This window comes from Bombus huntii, chromosome 13, assembly GCF_024542735.1.
Source record: "Bombus huntii isolate Logan2020A chromosome 13, iyBomHunt1.1, whole genome shotgun sequence".
NCBI classification, from domain to species: Eukaryota; Metazoa; Arthropoda; class Insecta; order Hymenoptera; family Apidae; genus Bombus; species Bombus huntii.
The window spans coordinates 444,038-463,216 of NC_066250.1; the positions used below are offsets into that span (position 1 = coordinate 444,038).

Here is a 19,179-nt window from a genome sequence, read left to right on the forward strand (position 1 = left end):
ATATGTATCCAATATATTTGAAAATAATTACACCGTACAACGCACTTAGGTGAATATATACAGTTTACTTGACCAAACTATTTAAAATTCTCCATGTACAAAATTCATAGACATAATAAATTTATTACTTTTTTCTTACGTACGTACCTTTGCAGATGGTTCCAAAGCACTACGGCCAAATCCCACAGAGGCAATCATCGTCCGCCATGAAATTTGCAACTGCAGTTCACGAATGGAAGACAACGAACTGCAAATTTTCTGGATACTAGCACACGTGGGTGTTCCTGAAAACAAAGAAACAGGCCAACCAGCCAAAGGAGCCGCAATCAAGCAACCAGACAGTATGGAGAAGTTACCTCTTACAGATTTCTACGGTGTGTTGAAATATAAAATATGGAACGATTCGGAAGACAAATTGAATACTTCACTGTCTTCTTTAAATCAGGCAGAATATCTTGGTTTATCGATCTATATTAAATTGCATAATATGGGACTATTGGTTGTATACTAACTTCATGAAGAAAATGACGCACAGATTGTAAAAGAAAAGGCCTCGCATTCGCTCAAATAATGGAATCATTTATACAAAGTCTTGATATACCAGCCATTAGAATAGTAAAAGACCGTTTTAAAGCAAATGATAAAGTATATAGCAATACATTGTAATATTACATTGTTATTTCTCTTCTTTTAATTGTAACAGTATCGATATATATCGCATAAATGTATCAAGCTTATATACGTAGGATGATCAAAGTTCAAATAATAAAATGAAAGTTTCGATCAACTTTTCATTTCCGAGAAAGGTTAATTACAAATGTATATAAAAATAATACACGATAGTAACGAATACACAAGTAACAAATACACGAAATGTATGTACATTTAGAGATTTGCAAATTCTATTGAATAGATCGAAGCACTCACATGAATAATATTTAATTTCGCGCAAATTACACTTGAAACTATGATTAAAGTCGAAAGTGAACAGTTGAAAGTGGAAAGTTTGAAATGCATACGCGCGTAAAATGCTCAAACGTGTGAATGTAAGAAATTTATACTTATACGTACTTATACGTGCACACGTATGTATGTTTTTATATGGACATGAAGCGATTAGTTCCACCTATTAGCTGTTAGATGGTATCCCATGTTCATCGAAGAAACTACGGCCATGGTGGAACGACTTTTAAAACTCGTCTAAGTACATGATCTTGCTATGGATAAAGTACAAAATAGTCATGACATGTAACGCATTTTCGTGTCCCACGTTTGAGTGTCATCCGATATGTATCTTTGTATGAAATGTGCGCGCAATGATCTTAAATAAAGATTACAACGTCGATCGAACGACGAAATATGCAAATATATATTACGATAGTAAATTATAATCGATATACATACATAATTTCTTCCGATCGATCTATCGTATCGTAGAAGTGTCAGTTTTAGGTGGGAAGCATAGGACGAAGAAGCGTAAACGTTTCATCTAGAAGTTATCAGGTAAAGAATACAATCAATAGCTTTTACCTTTGTTTTCATATTGTCGAATTCGTCTATGATTAGAACAACGAGCATTATTTAGAAGAGTTATTATATAGACACGTATGTATAACCAATCCGATAACTAAAGTTGGTTAAGAGTAAATATACGTACGCATAACTTCCATATACAATGGCTGACAAGAGTATTTCAAATTAAAATACTTACCGTAGAAAACTTTTATGTATATTATATGTATCGTGTAAAGTATTTTGGCACTGCAATGACTCAGTAATGAGACATGACTATTAGTGGTTATGTTGAACAAATTTAGAAGCAATCTGAAAATGTACAATGTATAAAAGTTACGAGATATCTACTGCAAATATATATTTACTAGAAAGTTAATATGCGGTATGAACAGCCATCTTAAACACGCAACGAGCGTTAAAGATGGCCCCACTAAGTGTCGAAGTTTATTAATGTAATGGGCAATTGACCGTTTAAATATTTGTTTCGTCTGTACGAAATATTTACTTGCACTAAATATCTACATACATTTTCAAATTGGTTTCAAATATCACCATAATCATAATATCGGATCTAATTCGTAAAAGGTTTCTATATATATATAAGTCTTCTAAATTTTCAATTTCGATGTTCCAGTTTCATAGAGACTAGAGTTTTGTTAGAATTTTTTTTTTATTATTATTAAAATTCCAAGTTCTTATAGAATCTGATATTTCGTTATCTCAAATTTCCTAAACAACCATCACTGTTTCACGGAACAAATTATAATAACCCATATTTTGTTAAAGGTTTTTCATTCGTTCCTCTTCTTCCTGTAACCTGGAAAGGACTTTAACGATGCTTGAAAACCAAGAAAGTAAGTAATTTTGTATTTTGTACTTTCAATATTACTATTTCGCATGTATTTCACATTGAGTACTATCAATTAAAAAGTAGAATCTGATCGAAGATAGAAATTTCTCAATTTATGTACTCGGTTACAAATAATCCAGGTGGGTGAGTCGATAGGGGATAGATTTATATATTCCGTGCCGCGAGAACCAGTCGACAAATTATCCACGATAAACCGTGAAACGCACGGAAGAAACGGCCGGGTCTCGGCAATGAAGCATATTGTTGCAAATTTGCCAATCTAAAAGGAGATTTATTATTCCTGTCCCGTGCAATGCAAAGGTTCGTTATTATGGTCTGTCTATGGACTAGTTTATTTATAGATATTGCGCAAGAGATATCCATTCTGTCCTGACAAGATATTGCGCAAAGCTTAACACGTTACTTCTGTATATTCGCTTCAGGTTTGTCGTTTCACCAATCACCTACGCAACGACCGACCACTATAGTTCTTTCCAATCTCCGAGATGTTAACCAAAACAGAATTTTAAACTAATTCCTCTCTTACGAAGGTCGACCTGTGGCGTTATTTCTCCGGTTACGATCGCGATCTTCTCTATTTCCACGACAATCTATAATCGTTCTATTCACAGTTGTGAATATGTTACATATGTACGCGTATCCGCATCGATTACCACCTATAGCTTTGTTTTCCACGGGTTGCGTTCGACAAACGAATAAAAACATGTATATTTTCGTAGGAATCACGTATGAGGATTCGTTTACGTCGAATTGTATTGTCCGATTCCGGGTTAAGCGTTTATCTGCATACGGCATACGTTTAATTCACGAACGTGAGGACGAATGGGAACGCGGTTTGACGCTAAAGCCGCAAAAAAATAAAAAACGAATAGTCGCCAGTGAATAAATATCTATTATTCGGTTTTCAATACGTTTGTAGGAGAAGGAGGCGATATCGTTTTGTATTTAAGCGTTTCTTTCGAAAACTAATATACCCCTTATATGTTGCCAATACCATCATTTTCACGTTCCGTGTTCATTTGCGGCATAGAAATAATTTCCCTTGTTCATTCGCGGCGAACGTTGTCGGGGTAAAGAATTCAACTATCGGATAGCAACTTTTCCAATTAATCTACGCCGTTGAAAAAGTGTAATAAAGAACGTAAGCAGATAACACACACACAACTTGTCCAATGTCTGGTTCTTTTACAAAGTACGATAATTCGGCTTGTTCTTATCGCGAATAATACATTTCGAATGCACGATACCGGCTGGTCGACGTGTTAACAGTTTAAACTCGATGCCTGCAATATTATTAACGCCGATATGATAGAAACTTTTGGTAATAACGAACTTGCCAAGTTATCGTCGGTATAATGGCGGTATCGATGTAATACCTTGCTATAATAATCGTTAAAAACGCAATTTCTTCGCATAAAATTCTAAAATTCCAAAATTCGTCCTTCGCGACTATGATCCGTTGCTTTTCTAGGTTTGAACGGTGAAAGTCAAAGGCCGAGCATAAATCTAGAAGTCCTAATAACTTCTTGCGCGCTCCCCTTTCGGTGATGGCACGCTTTTGATGAATTAACTGCCTGGGGTAAACTCGTATTTAAATGGAAATAATTCGTGGGATTATCGTTGTCCCTTGTCGTCATTACTTTACCGAAGACGATTAAATATTATTGGATAAGTAATTCGTTTGGTAATCGGTTCTTAAGTAGCGGATGGTGATAACTTAATTCGCGAGTAGGGTTCACAAATTTTAATTAGCTCGTCTACATCTTTACTTTCGCGTTAATAATTGGTTCGTTTGTGATAAATAATTTTTGTTTATTTCATGAAAATGTTAGGAATGGGATTCGCGCGTGTACAGGTGTAAGCATTATAACCGTTTTCAGGATATAAAGTTAGGGATATTATTACTACTTAAATAATTTGCACAGGTTGTTCTCTTAATTTTTTAATAGTTCTTTCAGTTACTTTTTATCGTACAATATCTGCTTGATTTCACATACAAGAATGAACGAATTAAAGACTCGTTATTTACACGTGATGGAATATAATTTTAAATATAAAAGTTTAAATGTGTGAAATTGGATTCTCTCAACCACATCGGCTTTAAACCAGTTGGTTATTGATTTACATATATAGGAGGAAGCCTGACAGTGACGGAAACCAGATCGTAACGCTTCAGTTGATTTATTAGTCTTTCCAAGGCCTGCCTAATTTCATTGCTAATTTTAGACTCGCTCTTAGACGTATCTTTTGCGACATTGATGAAGCTTTTTATTCCGCAAGGTTAGCTTTCTTCCTAGAGTCGTTTATCGTAGCATTGAAATTCTCAAATTTTCAAAAGAAATAAATTTGCGATTAGGAAAAATTTCTAGTTCTTTTCAATTAGAGGTTAAGCGCATTGATATTTTATTTGAATCACAACATGTACGTGAATGATTCGCAAATATAATATACATATATAATAATTTCTTTAATCGCGTTTCCGATGTAATGAAAATTGGGCGAATATAATTTCTCCTTTTGATACGATTACAACTTTTGTCTACAAGAGATCCATCGAAGCAGCGCAATTCCGAATTTTATTCTAAGGTCTTACCATTCGAGTTTACTTGTTGATTCCAACGCACTCACACACCTGAAACTTTGCTCACCTTTATTTTCTCAAAGTAAGAGAGCACGAGGGCCAGGTAAAAAGCAAATTTCAGGCGTAAGAGTACTGTCGAGGATGCTTGATTTCCACCTAGATATTTATCGCGTACTTCGCCCTGCCTACCCTCGTAAATCAACTATTTTCAAGGAAACGTTAGCTTTCATACGCTTTATCGAATTTCTGGCATCGATACTTTGAAAACGGTCCATTCCGATATAGTATTGCTTTCAAAAATTTCGCCGTTTCATCTTTTCGCCGTTTCACCGCTCTTTTAATCTTAAAAACCGATTCGCGTCTCTCGCGTATAATATTTATAATAAACATATGAAACGTAACTCGTTGATCACAGATCTTTTTTTTTGCATATGAAAACGGTATAGCTTTTGTTAAAAAAACACGAATGGATTCTTCGTTCCTGTACATATTTGTATATCGCTTCGCGAGCCAATACAAGAAATATTCTTCTCGTTACACAACGAACTTTACGACTCGATTTATCACTAGATACGGTGGACTTTAGTATAGTTTGGACGTTTTCCAGTCGATGGCAGTTTTTCAATGCCAACGCTCGACTGGAGATTGTTATTGTTCGTTATTCGTTGCATCGACTATGATGGATCCATAGGCCGAGGGAAGAAATGACACGCTGCGACGATAGACTGTCACGGACACACCTGAAACTTTGCTCACCCAGAAGGAAATGTACGGGCAGAGCAAAGAGTCAGGCCCGACCGTAACGTTCGAATTTTACACCGCTGGGACATGCTCGAGTGTTTCTTCTTTCCGTTGTCACGTTGCTCCGGGCGAGGAACTCGCTACCTCTTCTCCGATTTTACGCAATAGCGCCGCCACGAGGACACTGGAAAATAGAGGCGCAGAGATTCTTCATCGAGAGTGTAGTAGATCCGAGGGAATGAGTTACCGGTAAGACAGGGACCTCGAGAGTCATCAGAAATTGCGGAAAAATAGGCTGTCGGATAGTGAAGGAGAGAATCGAAGGGAAAGAAAGAAGTGAAGAGCGCGGAGAGAACTGTGCGAAGCTCCGCACTCAGCAGTGGCAGCCAAGGAATCAAGACCGTACCCATGTTTCATCCTACTATTCGCTCTTTCTCCCTTTGCCTCGAGAGACGACACTCGAATCTCCATTGTTCGTGGTTCGGCTGAAACAGAATTGAAAAGACGCGTGATATTTACCAATAGATTCCATTCAGGCCGCAAATAATTCATAGGGTGACGGGGTCAACGAACGGATTTTAGCAGAACGGACTCTAATCGTTTTTAAGACTTTTTTAAGGAGTTCATTGTGTTTGAAACGGTGAACTCGATGATCGATAAAACGGTGGCCCGAATGTTTGATCGTGGTATTATCGCGTTATCGCTGGAAATAGCTACCAAGTTTACAAAGAGTTTAGTCTTTCTATGTCTTTTCGAATCGAAATCAATTGTAACTTTTATTCTTAATCGAGCGTTCGATCGTAAAATTTAACGAGTCAGCAGCTTGAAGTAATCAGATTTTCGACAAACGCTTCTTTTCGATAAGACGATGTAAAAACACTGTAACTGTTCTATTTCTCGAGTGTGTCGGAATCATACGTAATCCCATCGTTACATACACTTTGCTAAATACCTGATCGACCGTGAGCGAGGGCCCCTAAACCGATTACCACAGTTTATGCCGTGCCGTAGTAACAGCCACCCATATAAGTGCGCCTAACAGCAACTTAAATGTATCCGAAAGCCTGTTAAAGATCAATCTAATTTCAAATTAATCGATGGTTATTAATCTTCCACTTTCGCGACGATGGGAATCTCCACGGGAAAGTAATTAGCAATTTACGTTGCAACTTCAGAGTTTGAACATTTGATAAAACATCTTCGCACCGGGTTTAGAGAAGATAGAAATTTTATTTAAAATTTTGGGACGACGATACTTATATGTATATGTATATGTGTATTATTATTGTTATTATTATTATTATTATTATTATTATTATTATTATATAGCGATTTCTATCTCTCGTATTCGTTCGATATTTACGGCCTGTTATTCGTGGAAATCGGATTTTCATTAAATGCTTCTTGGAACATAAAAAGACATTCACGACATCACGACTCACCGCAGTGCTAATGAGATTTCAAAATGTTTTGTACGGCGCGCGTAACGTATTCGTAAGACGTTTTTGTAGCAGGTATTGAAATAATTCGGTGAGTCACCGTATAACTCTAATTTGCCAAGTGTCCACGTTATAAAGGGTTTTCGGTCTTGCGTGTTCCTGCTCTTCCGTTGCTCCATCCGCTAAGGTCAAACCTGACCGATTCCACGCTCCATCCCGAAGAGATAGAGTGGTCAATTTCCACGCATCCACCAGATTTCAGGAAGTTGGTATTTTTCTATGTATACAGAGATATATATCTGATGGTTATTTGGTGTCCGTGGCAGCCTGGAAGATGGTAGCACGAAAGAGAGATCCGCCATCTGCAGACGCAGTTTGTCAGAGGGCAAACTCGGTGTCCAGCAGCGGAGAGTATAGCGTTACGGTTGGATGTCAGTGACCGGAGCATAAACCCAAGATAGTTTCACCATTACATCGACGGTCTTCCTTCTTGGCTTGGCTCCTTTCTGTCGGCCTGTACCATCCGCACAGCCACGCACGGTCGCTCGTTCGTCGTGGCCGCAACACCTGAGTGTCTCCAGTTGCAAATGCACGCGTCAATAAGCTGCTTTCCACCTCGAGGATTCCCTCGATCGAACCAAAGATTCGTTTCCTCGATCCGGTACGATTCGTCGTTCAGTTCGATCGAAGCCACTTGAAACTCGAATGGAAACCCTTTTTACCGATCGTAACGATCGATCAGTCGATTAATCGTTGGTTTCGTTCTACGGTTACTCTGGTGCTGTTCCAAGAGAGAAATTCCCGTTTTGAATTTAGTTAGGTTCGCGATTTTCATTAGCGCGATCAGAGCCTCTAAACGAGAGATTAGCCAGCCACGCGATGACCTACTCCCTTCGTTTCAACTATCGTTGAATGTTTAATCGAATGGTTGATGGAAATTCGTTAGCTTAGCCTTTGTGATTACTATCTGTATTTTTGGAAAATTAAGTTCGAGTTCAGATGATTTCGATTCGGGATAAAAACAACGATCGTCCGATTAGACCCTTCTTCGATTCGTTGATTAGCGATGTGACAAAAACCAAAGGATTGTGATAAAAGATGGGAGAAAACTTGCGAATTCGAAACATTGCTTTTACGAGGCGCCCAGAGTGCATATGGAATAATAATATTAATAACACGCAAGTGAATCGAATTGTGTAATTGATGGTGTAAAAAGATCCAAGCCAGCTTGTTTCCGATTACGTGTAACATGGTAGGAGATTCGATCCAACCGTATCTTGTGTAATTGGCACACTTTACATCACCTCCGTACTAATATCTTCTCACGCGTACTAATAAGGATCATATAAAATTACGTACGTGAAATTCTATAGAGAAACTAATACGTTCGATGTTTTTATTAACTTGAAGAACCTGTCTCTTCTTCACAGGTTATATAACATTCTAAATCATGGAAATTCGGTAAATTAGAAATACGGAATTTTAGCTACGAAAGCCTAACTTTTGATAAAGGAGAGGAAACTTGTATCGGTACTAACTAATGAACGACGAATCTAATTGAAATCGTCATAATCGCCTATAATCGAACGGTACCAGTTGAGAGTTAACGTGAAACAACAATTCATTTCTTCTTACCTGTTACGATACAAACAATTGTCTCTGAATAGCGACGTGCGATAGAGTATCGTTACGTTTATGCTACCCAAATATTTGTTAGGAATTTAGCGTGTTAATCGATTTGACGAGCAGTGGTCATAAAATTGAGTTTCGCCTCGGACGAGGTCGGCGACAACGTCGGCGATCGGGAAGAAACGAAGCTATGGTCGATCGATAGACGCCGAATTGTTGAGCCCCGTGCATCATAAAGGCTAACGACCGCAGGCAGTTTGGCAGCGTTTGTGAAAGCGGTCTTTCTTCGAAGTAATGCAGCCGGAATCATGCGATGACGAGAGCGATTATGAACGGTGCCAGCGAACGAAGGGAGACAGAGTGCGCTTTCATTTGGTATGCGTGGATGCGTGTTTGCGTGAACGAACGGGGATCAGGGTGAATCAGGAGGAGAGTCTGAATGACAGCAAAACGACGAGAGGAAAGAATAAACGTCAAAACGGAGAAGAGAAAGCTGAGACAAAAATAGAAAAATAAAAGAGAGCGTTTGTGTTTTCGAGTATGTCGTAAATAGACTTGAATCTGAGTTTGGCGTGCTTTATATCGTATAAAAAGTTGCAACGATACAAAGGGAAAGAAAAGATGGGACGGGGAGATAGAAATGGCAATAGGGAAGAACGCATATACGGTTAAAAATGTCACGTCGGATGCTCTGAAGTGACTTCGTTGCCACTTTATCTGGTTGCCTCTGTCCATAACCAGACGCCGCGCCGTGAGGTGTTTATATATATACGAAATGTGACAGGAAGCCGGAAAAAAAGACGAACAAGGAGAAAACTAGCGAAAAGGGGGTCAGTAGCGGCGCCACCGGCAGCAGCACGGAAGGGGTTAAGCAAACATTCGTAATTACACGATCGTTTAATATGTATGGGACTTCCGCGTGACCGTTTAACGCACGCGTAGCTTCCAAAAGCGGGAGTCTGAATACACGGCCATTAACGAAAGGTGAACTATGGAACTTTCGATACTACCGAAGAAGAACGAAAATGGATTAAAAATCGTGGAATTAATCGAACAGCGTGAAACAGATCGTACAAATTACGCTGTTGCAAGATAAAAGAGAAATTGTTTCCTTCGATGGTGGAGCGATTACTTCTGGGTGCGTTAAGCGGTGTAACGAAATAGAAATGTCGGAAGGGAGGAAACGAATAACGTATCCAGAGACGAATCCGGTTTAATCCATTAAATACTAACGATACGTAATTTTTTCTCAGTCGATCTTTATCGAATTCCGCTTCTTCGTTCTATATGCTGTAAGATTCGTCGACGAAGAACCTGGAAGGAAAGTTCTATTTTCTTTCATATATTCATCGATCTTTTTGCGACAAAATCTGTAGTCCCAGTAAATGCTCTTCGTTGAATCGATTATCTCATAGACTGTTCGTAGAGAGGTGCGAATGATGTCTGAAACAAGCTGTTAACGGTATAAAAATTGATGTGCTTCGTAATTACACTTATGTAGTACGAGCTGGACGAGATTTATCGACCTCCTCGAGTTTCAAAGAGGACACGCTACTTTCCCAAGGCATTTTTAACGATCGTCGTCGGAACATAAATCATCGTTTTCCCGTGATTTATATATGTTAGCGTCTCGTGTCACGGAGGCGTGGCATAGGCGTGAATCCCCGTAGTGTCTGCTTCTAATTTAATTTATTACATCAGCCCATCAGCGATCCATGACGGTATTAAAGATCCTGTAAATTATTCACGTTGGATCGTGCTCGGTAGTATGTAATTCCATTACAGTTGATTATCCGTTCGAATAACTGCTATTCGGTTTAGATGGATATAAAGTTCGTTTGATACTTGTGTATTCAGTGGTGTAGCTTACGAAAACTGATATAGGAGCTTCAAGACACCGTTATTATCGTTCTTTTCGAGCGAATTAGGATCAGTCATCGATAGGTTATTGTCGTGTCAGTGCTCGAGGTAATAGAACGATGTGTTTGAAAGCGTGTATTGATCTGTCAGTCTCTCAAAGACAGTATGGCAAGTCGTTAAATACGATAAATATCTTAAGCTATTATCGACGGCGCGTTTTTACCACGAACTATGATCTTGTTCGAGTCGTATCTTTCGAATTAAATCAAGACGTCGATCTAAGAATTTAACGAGACTAATTTTTATTTTCGCGTTATTTACTTAACGTTGTGCAAATTATACGCTGTTTGAAATACCAAGAAGCGCATCGAACGTAGATCACGTACCATCTTCGATAACAAAGCTAAAAACCTTATTATTCCATGATTTTTAGAGAAACTCGAAGAGAATTGTCTGTATCGTTGTGAAAGGCGAATTTCTAGAATTTTGCTACCAGTTTCAAATATGACCATAGAAGTAACGAAAAAATAGGTTCTTTGTACGCGAAGGTTTCGAGCTTAAAATTAACAGCGTTTCGAGCGAAAAATTAAAGAGCCCTCGTAGCTTGATAACAATCCGAGATTCATCGTTACATGGAAAAAAGGTACAAGCGACGGCGGAAGTGGGGAAAGGGGGTGTAGAGAGGTAGAGAGGAGGGCGGAAGAAAAAGAGGAGACGAAAGAATGCGAGGAGACAAATGGGGATGTGCTTGGAAAGTTTCAATGAGAATAAACGAAACTGTGCGCCCTTTCGTTCGGTCGCGTGAGCATTCTTTCCATCCGTGTGCGTGTACAAGGATGCGAGAGAAAAGAAGAATTCTAGAATGCAGAGACAAAAGAAAATGGAGTACGAGCAAGAAGCACTAAATCTAATTGCCCGACGACATCGTCATGGGAAACGAACGAACGACGGGACGTTCTTGTTCCACATTTTCCTTCTCCTCCTCTTTCCCTTTCTTTTTCTTCGTCTTCTTTTCTTTTTTTTTCTTCAAATCTATCGTTTCAATAATTCATCGAACGCTCTTCGATGTAAATGGGTACGTTGATTCTTGATAGTTGCCGCTTCGAAATCTCTTGCGAATTCAGATCGCGTTCTTTCTCCTTTTGTGTTTGCAAGAATTTTGAAAGAACGCAACGATGCGGAAAGCTTCTCTTCCAGTAACTTTGTCGAAAAAGTAAATCTTTAGTTTTCACGCGACACCTAATTTTTGTAGAAAGTCGAGTGTTTTTAGAAAAATTCACGTTTTCGAAAAGACTGATGGAGCAATTCTGCTTACGGATTCGTGTAGCTGACGAATATTGCGGAACAAAATTCGTGTTGGACGGTGAAGTTTAAAAGGCACTGTTGAGACGTCTAAATAAGACGAAAAAATGCCAAAATGTGTACTTACGAATCGTGGAAAATAACGGAAAATGGCACCAGGAATTTTCTTAGCATATTTTTGACACCGTATAAATCTCGCGAAACACCAGGCGTAAGATTAAAAAAGAAAAGGCAGTATGCCGTTGGACTAATCAGGCTCGAGCGTAATAAGCTCTCGCAAGATCGCGATGACGCGAGCTTCTCCACGAGGCGAAGCTCCGGTACCGGTGTTAACCGGCAGCGTCTTCGAAGAAACAGGAAAATTGGACGCAGATGGGATTTAAAGGAAGAAGAAACGAGAGCCGCGTGTACGAGGGGAATCGTGCAGCAGGCACATGTGACTTTTGTTGGCAGGCTGTGCCCACTAAGGCAACCAAGAGGAAGAACGAGTTTTAATTTCTCGCGTCCGCGGCTCATGACCCCGGAGAATCGTCGAGACTTTTTTTCTTTGTTGTCACGATCGAAGTGGGTCAAGCCTACTGCTTCCATCTATTAGACGCGCGCTCCAGCTACTATTGTCATCGTCATCGCTGACATTCTACGTCATCGAAATCTGTTCGCAGGAACAGAGAATGAATACCTTTAACGAATCTAATAACCGAGAATATTCATAGATAAGAATGCCAATTATTCGTATCTATAACCAAGAAAGAAGCGGCTGAAAGTTTTAATCAAACTGTTAGTAACTACCGAAGTAAGTTGTTGGGTAAAAAGTTTGAAATCCTATTTCATAATAGCATGCATAATTTGACAGGGATTCGACGTAGTATCTATGAATACGTAATCCACTGGTACTAATGGAAACCATAAGCAGAACCACACGTAATTTCCTATATTACATGCATATATATATTATTATATAACGTACAATACAATACGTTATATTATAAAATACACGCTGCATCTTGTTCAAGATTGAAGTTGTGTTCTATCGTGAACGCAAAGATTTTGAATTTAATCGAACATCCGATTTAATTAATATTCAGGGTACTAGCCAATGGAATCTAGCCACAATAACGAACAGCGATTTACGCGCTACCGCGCTTGCACAGACTTTTAATCGTCAAGGTAACAGCCATCTATAGAACGAGCGGTTCGATCTGATCGTCATTTCGTTCACGAATCCAAAATGCTTATCTCGGTCCCCACGATCGTGCTATAAACCGCTCGGTAACGTCCTTAAGTTACAAAACGCTCGACTCGCAAGCAACAAAACGACCAGCCACAATAATGCAGCAGGATACCGAAGGGTTTCGAGTCTCGGGTTTCTTAAGCAGATTTCGTGTTTTTGCGCGACCAGAAGGAAACTCCATTTGTTATACCGTAACGGAAATCGTGGACGTAACACGCTTTACGTTTAAACGTGGCGACGCAACAACGCTACGTTCGCTATTTCCCGTTTAGATGCGCGCCCCACGATAGATAAGAAGGCAACAGGATAAAACGAAAACGCCGACTAACGTGTAAATTTTAAGTACTTCCCATTCCCCGCGTAAACTGTATTCCCACTTATCTCTCACTCTCGCCTCGTTCCGGTAGTCAGCCCGCGCCTTCCTTCAACTTCCGTCCTTTCCACCCTTGAATTTCCATTTTCGCTTCAAGTTGGCCGACTGGCGCAAACGCGATGCGGAAAGACGAAGAAAGAGTCTGGAAAGCGACTGGGCGGAAGAAGGAACGAAGGTTCGAAGGCCGTTTCGTCGCCGCTCACCGCGTAAGTTTTGCGAAAAAAGTCGTTTCGATCGAATGGAATCGTCGTCTTTAAGCAGCGAATCGGGCAGTCAGCCGGTTCTCTGTTCCAGCTGTTTCTTTCGGAACAACGTTCTATTATCCCCTCGTGCACCTCCCACGGGAGATTACCCGCAAACGTCTCCCTCTCGGAAATTTTCCGATGACAAACGAGCCGTTAGAGAAGCGTACGGATTTAGATTTCGGCTCCGCTTCGTCGTTTGCCGCTTGGTGGAAATTTTTCTACCATACGAAGCACCACCTTCCGACCAGTTTACGTGAAATACCACGAAGGGAATAGGAAGGGGGAGAATGGTGGACGAGCGCGTGTGTGCGCGTGTGTGCGCGCGTGTAAGGGCTGAGAGTCGAGAAGTTTCTCTCGCGGTAACTTCATTCTAATTTCCAACGGGAACGGGCTTAAGAGAAAAATAATTCACCGGATATTTTCGAATAAATTTCCTGCGCGCAATGGGAGAGTCTGCGGAAGCGAAAGAAAAAGAGGGTTAGCGAAGGGAAAAAAAAGGACGACGCGGCGTTAAGCAGCCAACCCGGTTTTCTACGGGGGTGTAAATTATGCTCTTCTTACAGGCCGCTACGCGGCAGTTTTCACTCTATCCGGTACCGGCCGGCCAGCGTGTATTTATGTTACGAGTTATTAAGAGAAAGTTTCAGGTTTTACGTCGACTAACGTCCCACACGATGAGCTCGCTGGAGAAACGGCCTGCCGGTCTTCTAGGCGATATTAAAGCCCGCTACGAGATAATCGAATCGCAAGACGCGCGTTTAGAACAAAGAGTTCATTTTGAAATCATCCGATTGTTCTCAACCCTTCCCGATCCTCGAGACACCTTTCCATAGAAATAAAAACTCCGTCTCTTTGTAGGAAGAAACGTCAGCGACGATCCAGGTTTACCTACGCAGCATTAAAATAAGAGAATCGTGTAAACGGCCGATTGTGCGTTACCGCAGACTGAGATCATTTTTCGCAGATCCGCTTCCTCTCGTAAGCTCGAACGAAAACATCGCGTTAAATTAAATTCAGCAAATACATTTGCCAAGTTTCGTATGTAGCGTTCAACGTGCACGGAATTCGTTTGCTTCGCGGAAATCGTGTTTCCTCCCCTGCCGCGCGAACTAGCGATTGCTTCCGAACACCGATGGATCGCGTGGTTGTTTCGTATAAAACGATTTCGACGAGTTGTACGCGGTTACGTTTCTTTTTGCGAGTTGCCTTCGAAACTTCTCATTGTACGAACTATAAAATATCGCTTTGACGATTGACGTTTCTTTTACCGATGAACGTTGATAACTTTCCAGCGGCTGAAAAATAATAATTGCTCGGCTTCATCGCCGTAAATAAACCTGTCGAATTTATCGTTTAAACGATCGTTTCAGAAGCTTTATTTAAACTCTTTCTTTAAACGTTAAATATTTGACCAGAGTACACGATTATGATTGCTCGAAAGGGAGAATTTGTTCGCTCTGCCACGAGAAGATCAAGCGGAATCGGTTGTGGAATCAGCATCGAATTACGTACACGGACGGATGAGGCAAGGGAGATAAGCGTAAGAAAAGTCCTACACGAAGGCAGTTGTTCGGCAGTTATTTCAGAAACCGGGCTTCAGAACCATGCTGTCATCCCTCTGAAACCGCTATCGAATGTCTTTCGAGTGACTCGGCTCTCTCGATCTCCTCCTGTCTTGTTCGCTTTTGGCAAAACCGATCGATCTCCCGACAGATAAGATTATACGGTGGAGCGATCGTAAAGGAATACCGCAAACGCGCCGCGTCGGTGCTCGTCCTCCGGATTCTTTTGCACCTTCGTCCCTATCGATAACAATGATCGCACGATACGCGTAAGAAGCCTTATGCGCTGAAGGAAGGATAGCACAGGAAACTGGGGAAAAAACGAAAGGGATGCAAGGGACGAAGAAGGACCGTGCAAATTCAACGCTCGTTCACCGAGCGAACGCTGAGCTGCGTTCTACGTGCCAAGGTTCGATCGAACGAAACGCGAGTACCACGCGTAGCTCGAAGCATAGAATGTGGATAAAGTTTGAAGGTATTAACTCGTAAGCAGTTAAGATAAGAAATAAAAGGAATAGGACCATGGACCGAAAGTCGACGATAAAAATAAAAATTGACGGAAGCTCGTAGAGGTAATATCGGGCGAACGAGAATAGCGACACGCGTATTTGGTAATTCGAGAGGAAGCGGGACCAACATCCTGTTTTAATATATTTCCGGAAGGTTACGGCTATCGAATCGCACGAGTTTGTGGTTTCGACGCTTCGTTGCTTTTACATCCTTCGCTACTGCCGCTGCCACCATTGATGTCATTGTCGTGATCCCCTTCCTTTGTTTTTCTCTATTGTCTTGTTAGACTCTAAACGTTCGTAAAAACCGATCGGTCAGTCGATCGATCGATGAAATATCTCTCCAACCAGAAATTTCGAATTCGTATTTATACAGACAAAAATCATTTATATTTATATTCTTTGATTCGAATTACTTTCTTCCTACTCTTTCGTATCGCTGATACTTTTATAAGAGAATCAACGTTACGTTAAAGAGGTATTTGCGTAGCAGGGGTTTGTCAAGATATCGTACGACTATTTTCGCTTTCCAAAAGACGCTTACAGAGCGAATAAAACGAACGAAAGAAAACTGGTGGACCACGCAGAGATCTCTTACCAGGGGGAAAATTATCGTGTTTCGCGAGGATAAAAGTTCAGCGGCTTGGCGTACGAAACAATTTCCCGACGTAAAAAGTTAAAATATCTGCGTATGACTGGGACGGCGCGACGCGTAACTCGTTCACAAAACGCGGAGCAACTTTCTTTCCGGGGAGTCTTAACTTGTAAACTTTATTCCCCCATAGTTCGCTTTAAAACCGTCGGGCTTGGCCAAATCTTCGTCGAGATGGCATCGCTTCTTAATTAAAATGCAACCTACGTACAAATATTCGTCGAGCAGCGAGCTGTATTTACCTACCAGCCGAAAAAGAAGAGACCGAACAAGAGAGGGCAAAAGATAGTAAAAGGAAGATGGCCAGATATGGGAACGTTTACCCGCAGCGGTTGAATTTTACAGGAAGAAACGATCGTAACCGCTGATTTCGGTCACATAGTCGTGGCACGAGCAGAGGGCTCCACCAGAAAACCGAGGTTATCATGACCGGCATGACAAACCATGATTACAATAATTCTTTCCTTTATTCAAACAACAGACTTCCTCTTTCATCTTTCTCGACGATCTCGAACGCGCTCTCCTCACTTTTCGGATGCTAATGGAACGAGAACGAACTCGCCAGCCAACGACCTGAAAACGCTTGGAAAGTTTGGTTCCCGATTTTCTCGATTTCTCTCTAACTATCCTACGATCGTGTAACACCAGAGATAAGGGAGATATGTATTCGAGCCAAACTTAAATATTAGCTTCTCCAATTAGAATTCCGATATTACAGCTTTCGCGTGTCGGAAACGACGTTTTCCGCAAACATTATCTTTGAGAAATTGAGACTCTTCGGACGGTAAAGCGGAATTATAACATAGAATTTTCAGTCTCTATCGAAATCAAGGGGGCAGGGGGGGGGGGGGAAGGAAAGGAAAGGAAGACGATAGGACAAATGATCGGTGGTTCGGCAAAAATCGTACAATTCTGATAGATTTGGAGCGGTTCGGAAGGCCGAAGAGTAGAAATTGCGAGAGGGATGCGCGTAGCACGCGGTGATTGAAATCATTCTCTACTCGCCTGTACGCGAAGGATCGAATGAGAACGAGCGACCGGGTCGAAGTATCGTTACCGAGTCGCAATTAAAAGAATCGCTTCTCTTCCCTTCTCTAAAAGTCGATAGCAGAGCAGATCCTGAACCGGCGTAAAGAAACCTTTCGATCGAAGAAGCCTCTTTACGATAAACGTTGGTTGGCCTTTCACGTTATTCTTCCGTCAGCGGCATAGCCTTCGTTAATGACAAATTTCTTTGAATCTTTCCGAAGCTTGGAAAAAAGCTTTTCCTATTATCATTATCGCCCATCGTCCGTGCGCGCGCCATTACGTTCGTGGAAAACGTTTCGAGCAGACTCGAGTATAGGAAGAAAAAACAAAATACATAACAGGAAGAAAAGGGTTGAGAAAAATGAAAGGGAAAGAACAAATCGACAGACGTGTACAATGTGGAAGAGAAAAAGGAAAGTTTTCTCCCTCGTCTTGAAAAATTTCCCGTTTCCTGCGTGTATATTCGACGCTCGACGAAGTGCCACTCGACGTTCAATTTCACGTGAACACACGCCGAGGAGCGGTTCTTTTCCAGCGATAAACAGATTCCGTCGTAAAACCGTGAGCTCGCGCATAGGAGTCTCGATGGTACGCGCTGGATAAGTGGCACGAGCCTTCCTTTCTTCGCTCTTCTCGTTTCGCGGTGGCATGGCAGTGGAAAAGTAGTGGAAACCGAGTGGAGACGAGTCGCGTCTGTTGAGATTTTTTCCGCGGAGGAGTTAGTTTCGAACTGAAGCTAATACCGATGACGGCTGCGCTGCTGTCACGCGGGGAAGGGAAACGGTCGCGAGATGACAGAGAGAAAGAGAACAGCGGATCTAAAGTGGCGTTCGCGAATGAGAAAGAAGAAGCCTATGACCTGACGTTTATATGGGGTGTCTCGCGAACGCATGGATTCGGCTCGATGGCACCGATGTTCAATTAACTTGCACGGTATTTCGTTTCTATCGAAAATCTTCGTTTCTGGTGTTTACGTCGTTTACCATTCCGAATGCGTTATGGCTCGTGCAACGTCGTGGAATGCGTTCGATAAGCCGCCTTTCTCCTATAAGAAGCAAACAAAATTTCACTCGTAAAGATTTAAACCTTCTTCGGGTATTTCCACGAAAAATAAATTGCGAAATAAATCGACCTGTCGAGCAACGCGAAACACCGAGAAAATCGTCATCAGCGCAGATTATTCCATCCAGCGCGAAGCAAAAAATCCAGCTGGAAAAAGTTCTTCTTCCATAAAAGCGCCTGTTCCGTGATTCGTCAAACATCGAGCCGAGGATGGTTCCACGTACGAAATCGAGGAAACGAAACGAAACGAAAAAAAGAGGAAAAAAGAGACGATGGACACGCGATAAGTCAGAAAGGACGAGCGTAGTGAAACAAACGAACAAAGCGGAGCTGTCGGTATCTACCGGATGGGAATATTCGAAAAAAAGAAAAGGAGAAAAGAAAAAAGACGAAGGATCGTTTTGGAAAACGCGAGAATCGGATAAGGGTCGTTAGATCGGACACCCTGTATACCCACGTAATACCGCAGAAAGTCTGTATCGTGTACAAAGCCAGACTGGGAGAAAGAGGAACAGTGAAGAGATGAAAAGAGAGTCCGGAGGAGAGGGGCGAACGAAAGAGTAAGAGAAAGAGGTGAG

At 41.2% G+C, this 19,179-nt stretch overlaps 1 protein-coding gene and 1 long non-coding RNA gene across 2 annotated transcripts in view; one reads left to right on the top strand and one right to left on the bottom strand.

Annotated features, from left to right (window-relative positions):
* Positions 1-1,407: 1,407 nt before the first annotated feature.
* Positions 1,408-19,179, top strand: part of LOC126872304 (spermidine synthase) — a 191,434-nt gene continuing 173,662 nt past the window's right edge. Inside the window, exons 1-2 of the mRNA XM_050632095.1 lie at positions 1,408-1,503; positions 2,302-2,369. The gene's annotated coding sequence lies outside the window, so the exon portion shown is untranslated. The remainder of the gene's footprint in view (positions 1,504-2,301; positions 2,370-19,179) is intronic.
* The window catches only part of LOC126872313 (uncharacterized), a 161,518-nt gene continuing 146,403 nt past the window's right edge, over positions 4,065-19,179 (bottom strand). The window contains exon 8 of the long non-coding RNA XR_007691936.1: positions 4,065-6,193. This is a non-coding gene — a long non-coding RNA (uncharacterized LOC126872313). The remainder of the gene's footprint in view (positions 6,194-19,179) is intronic.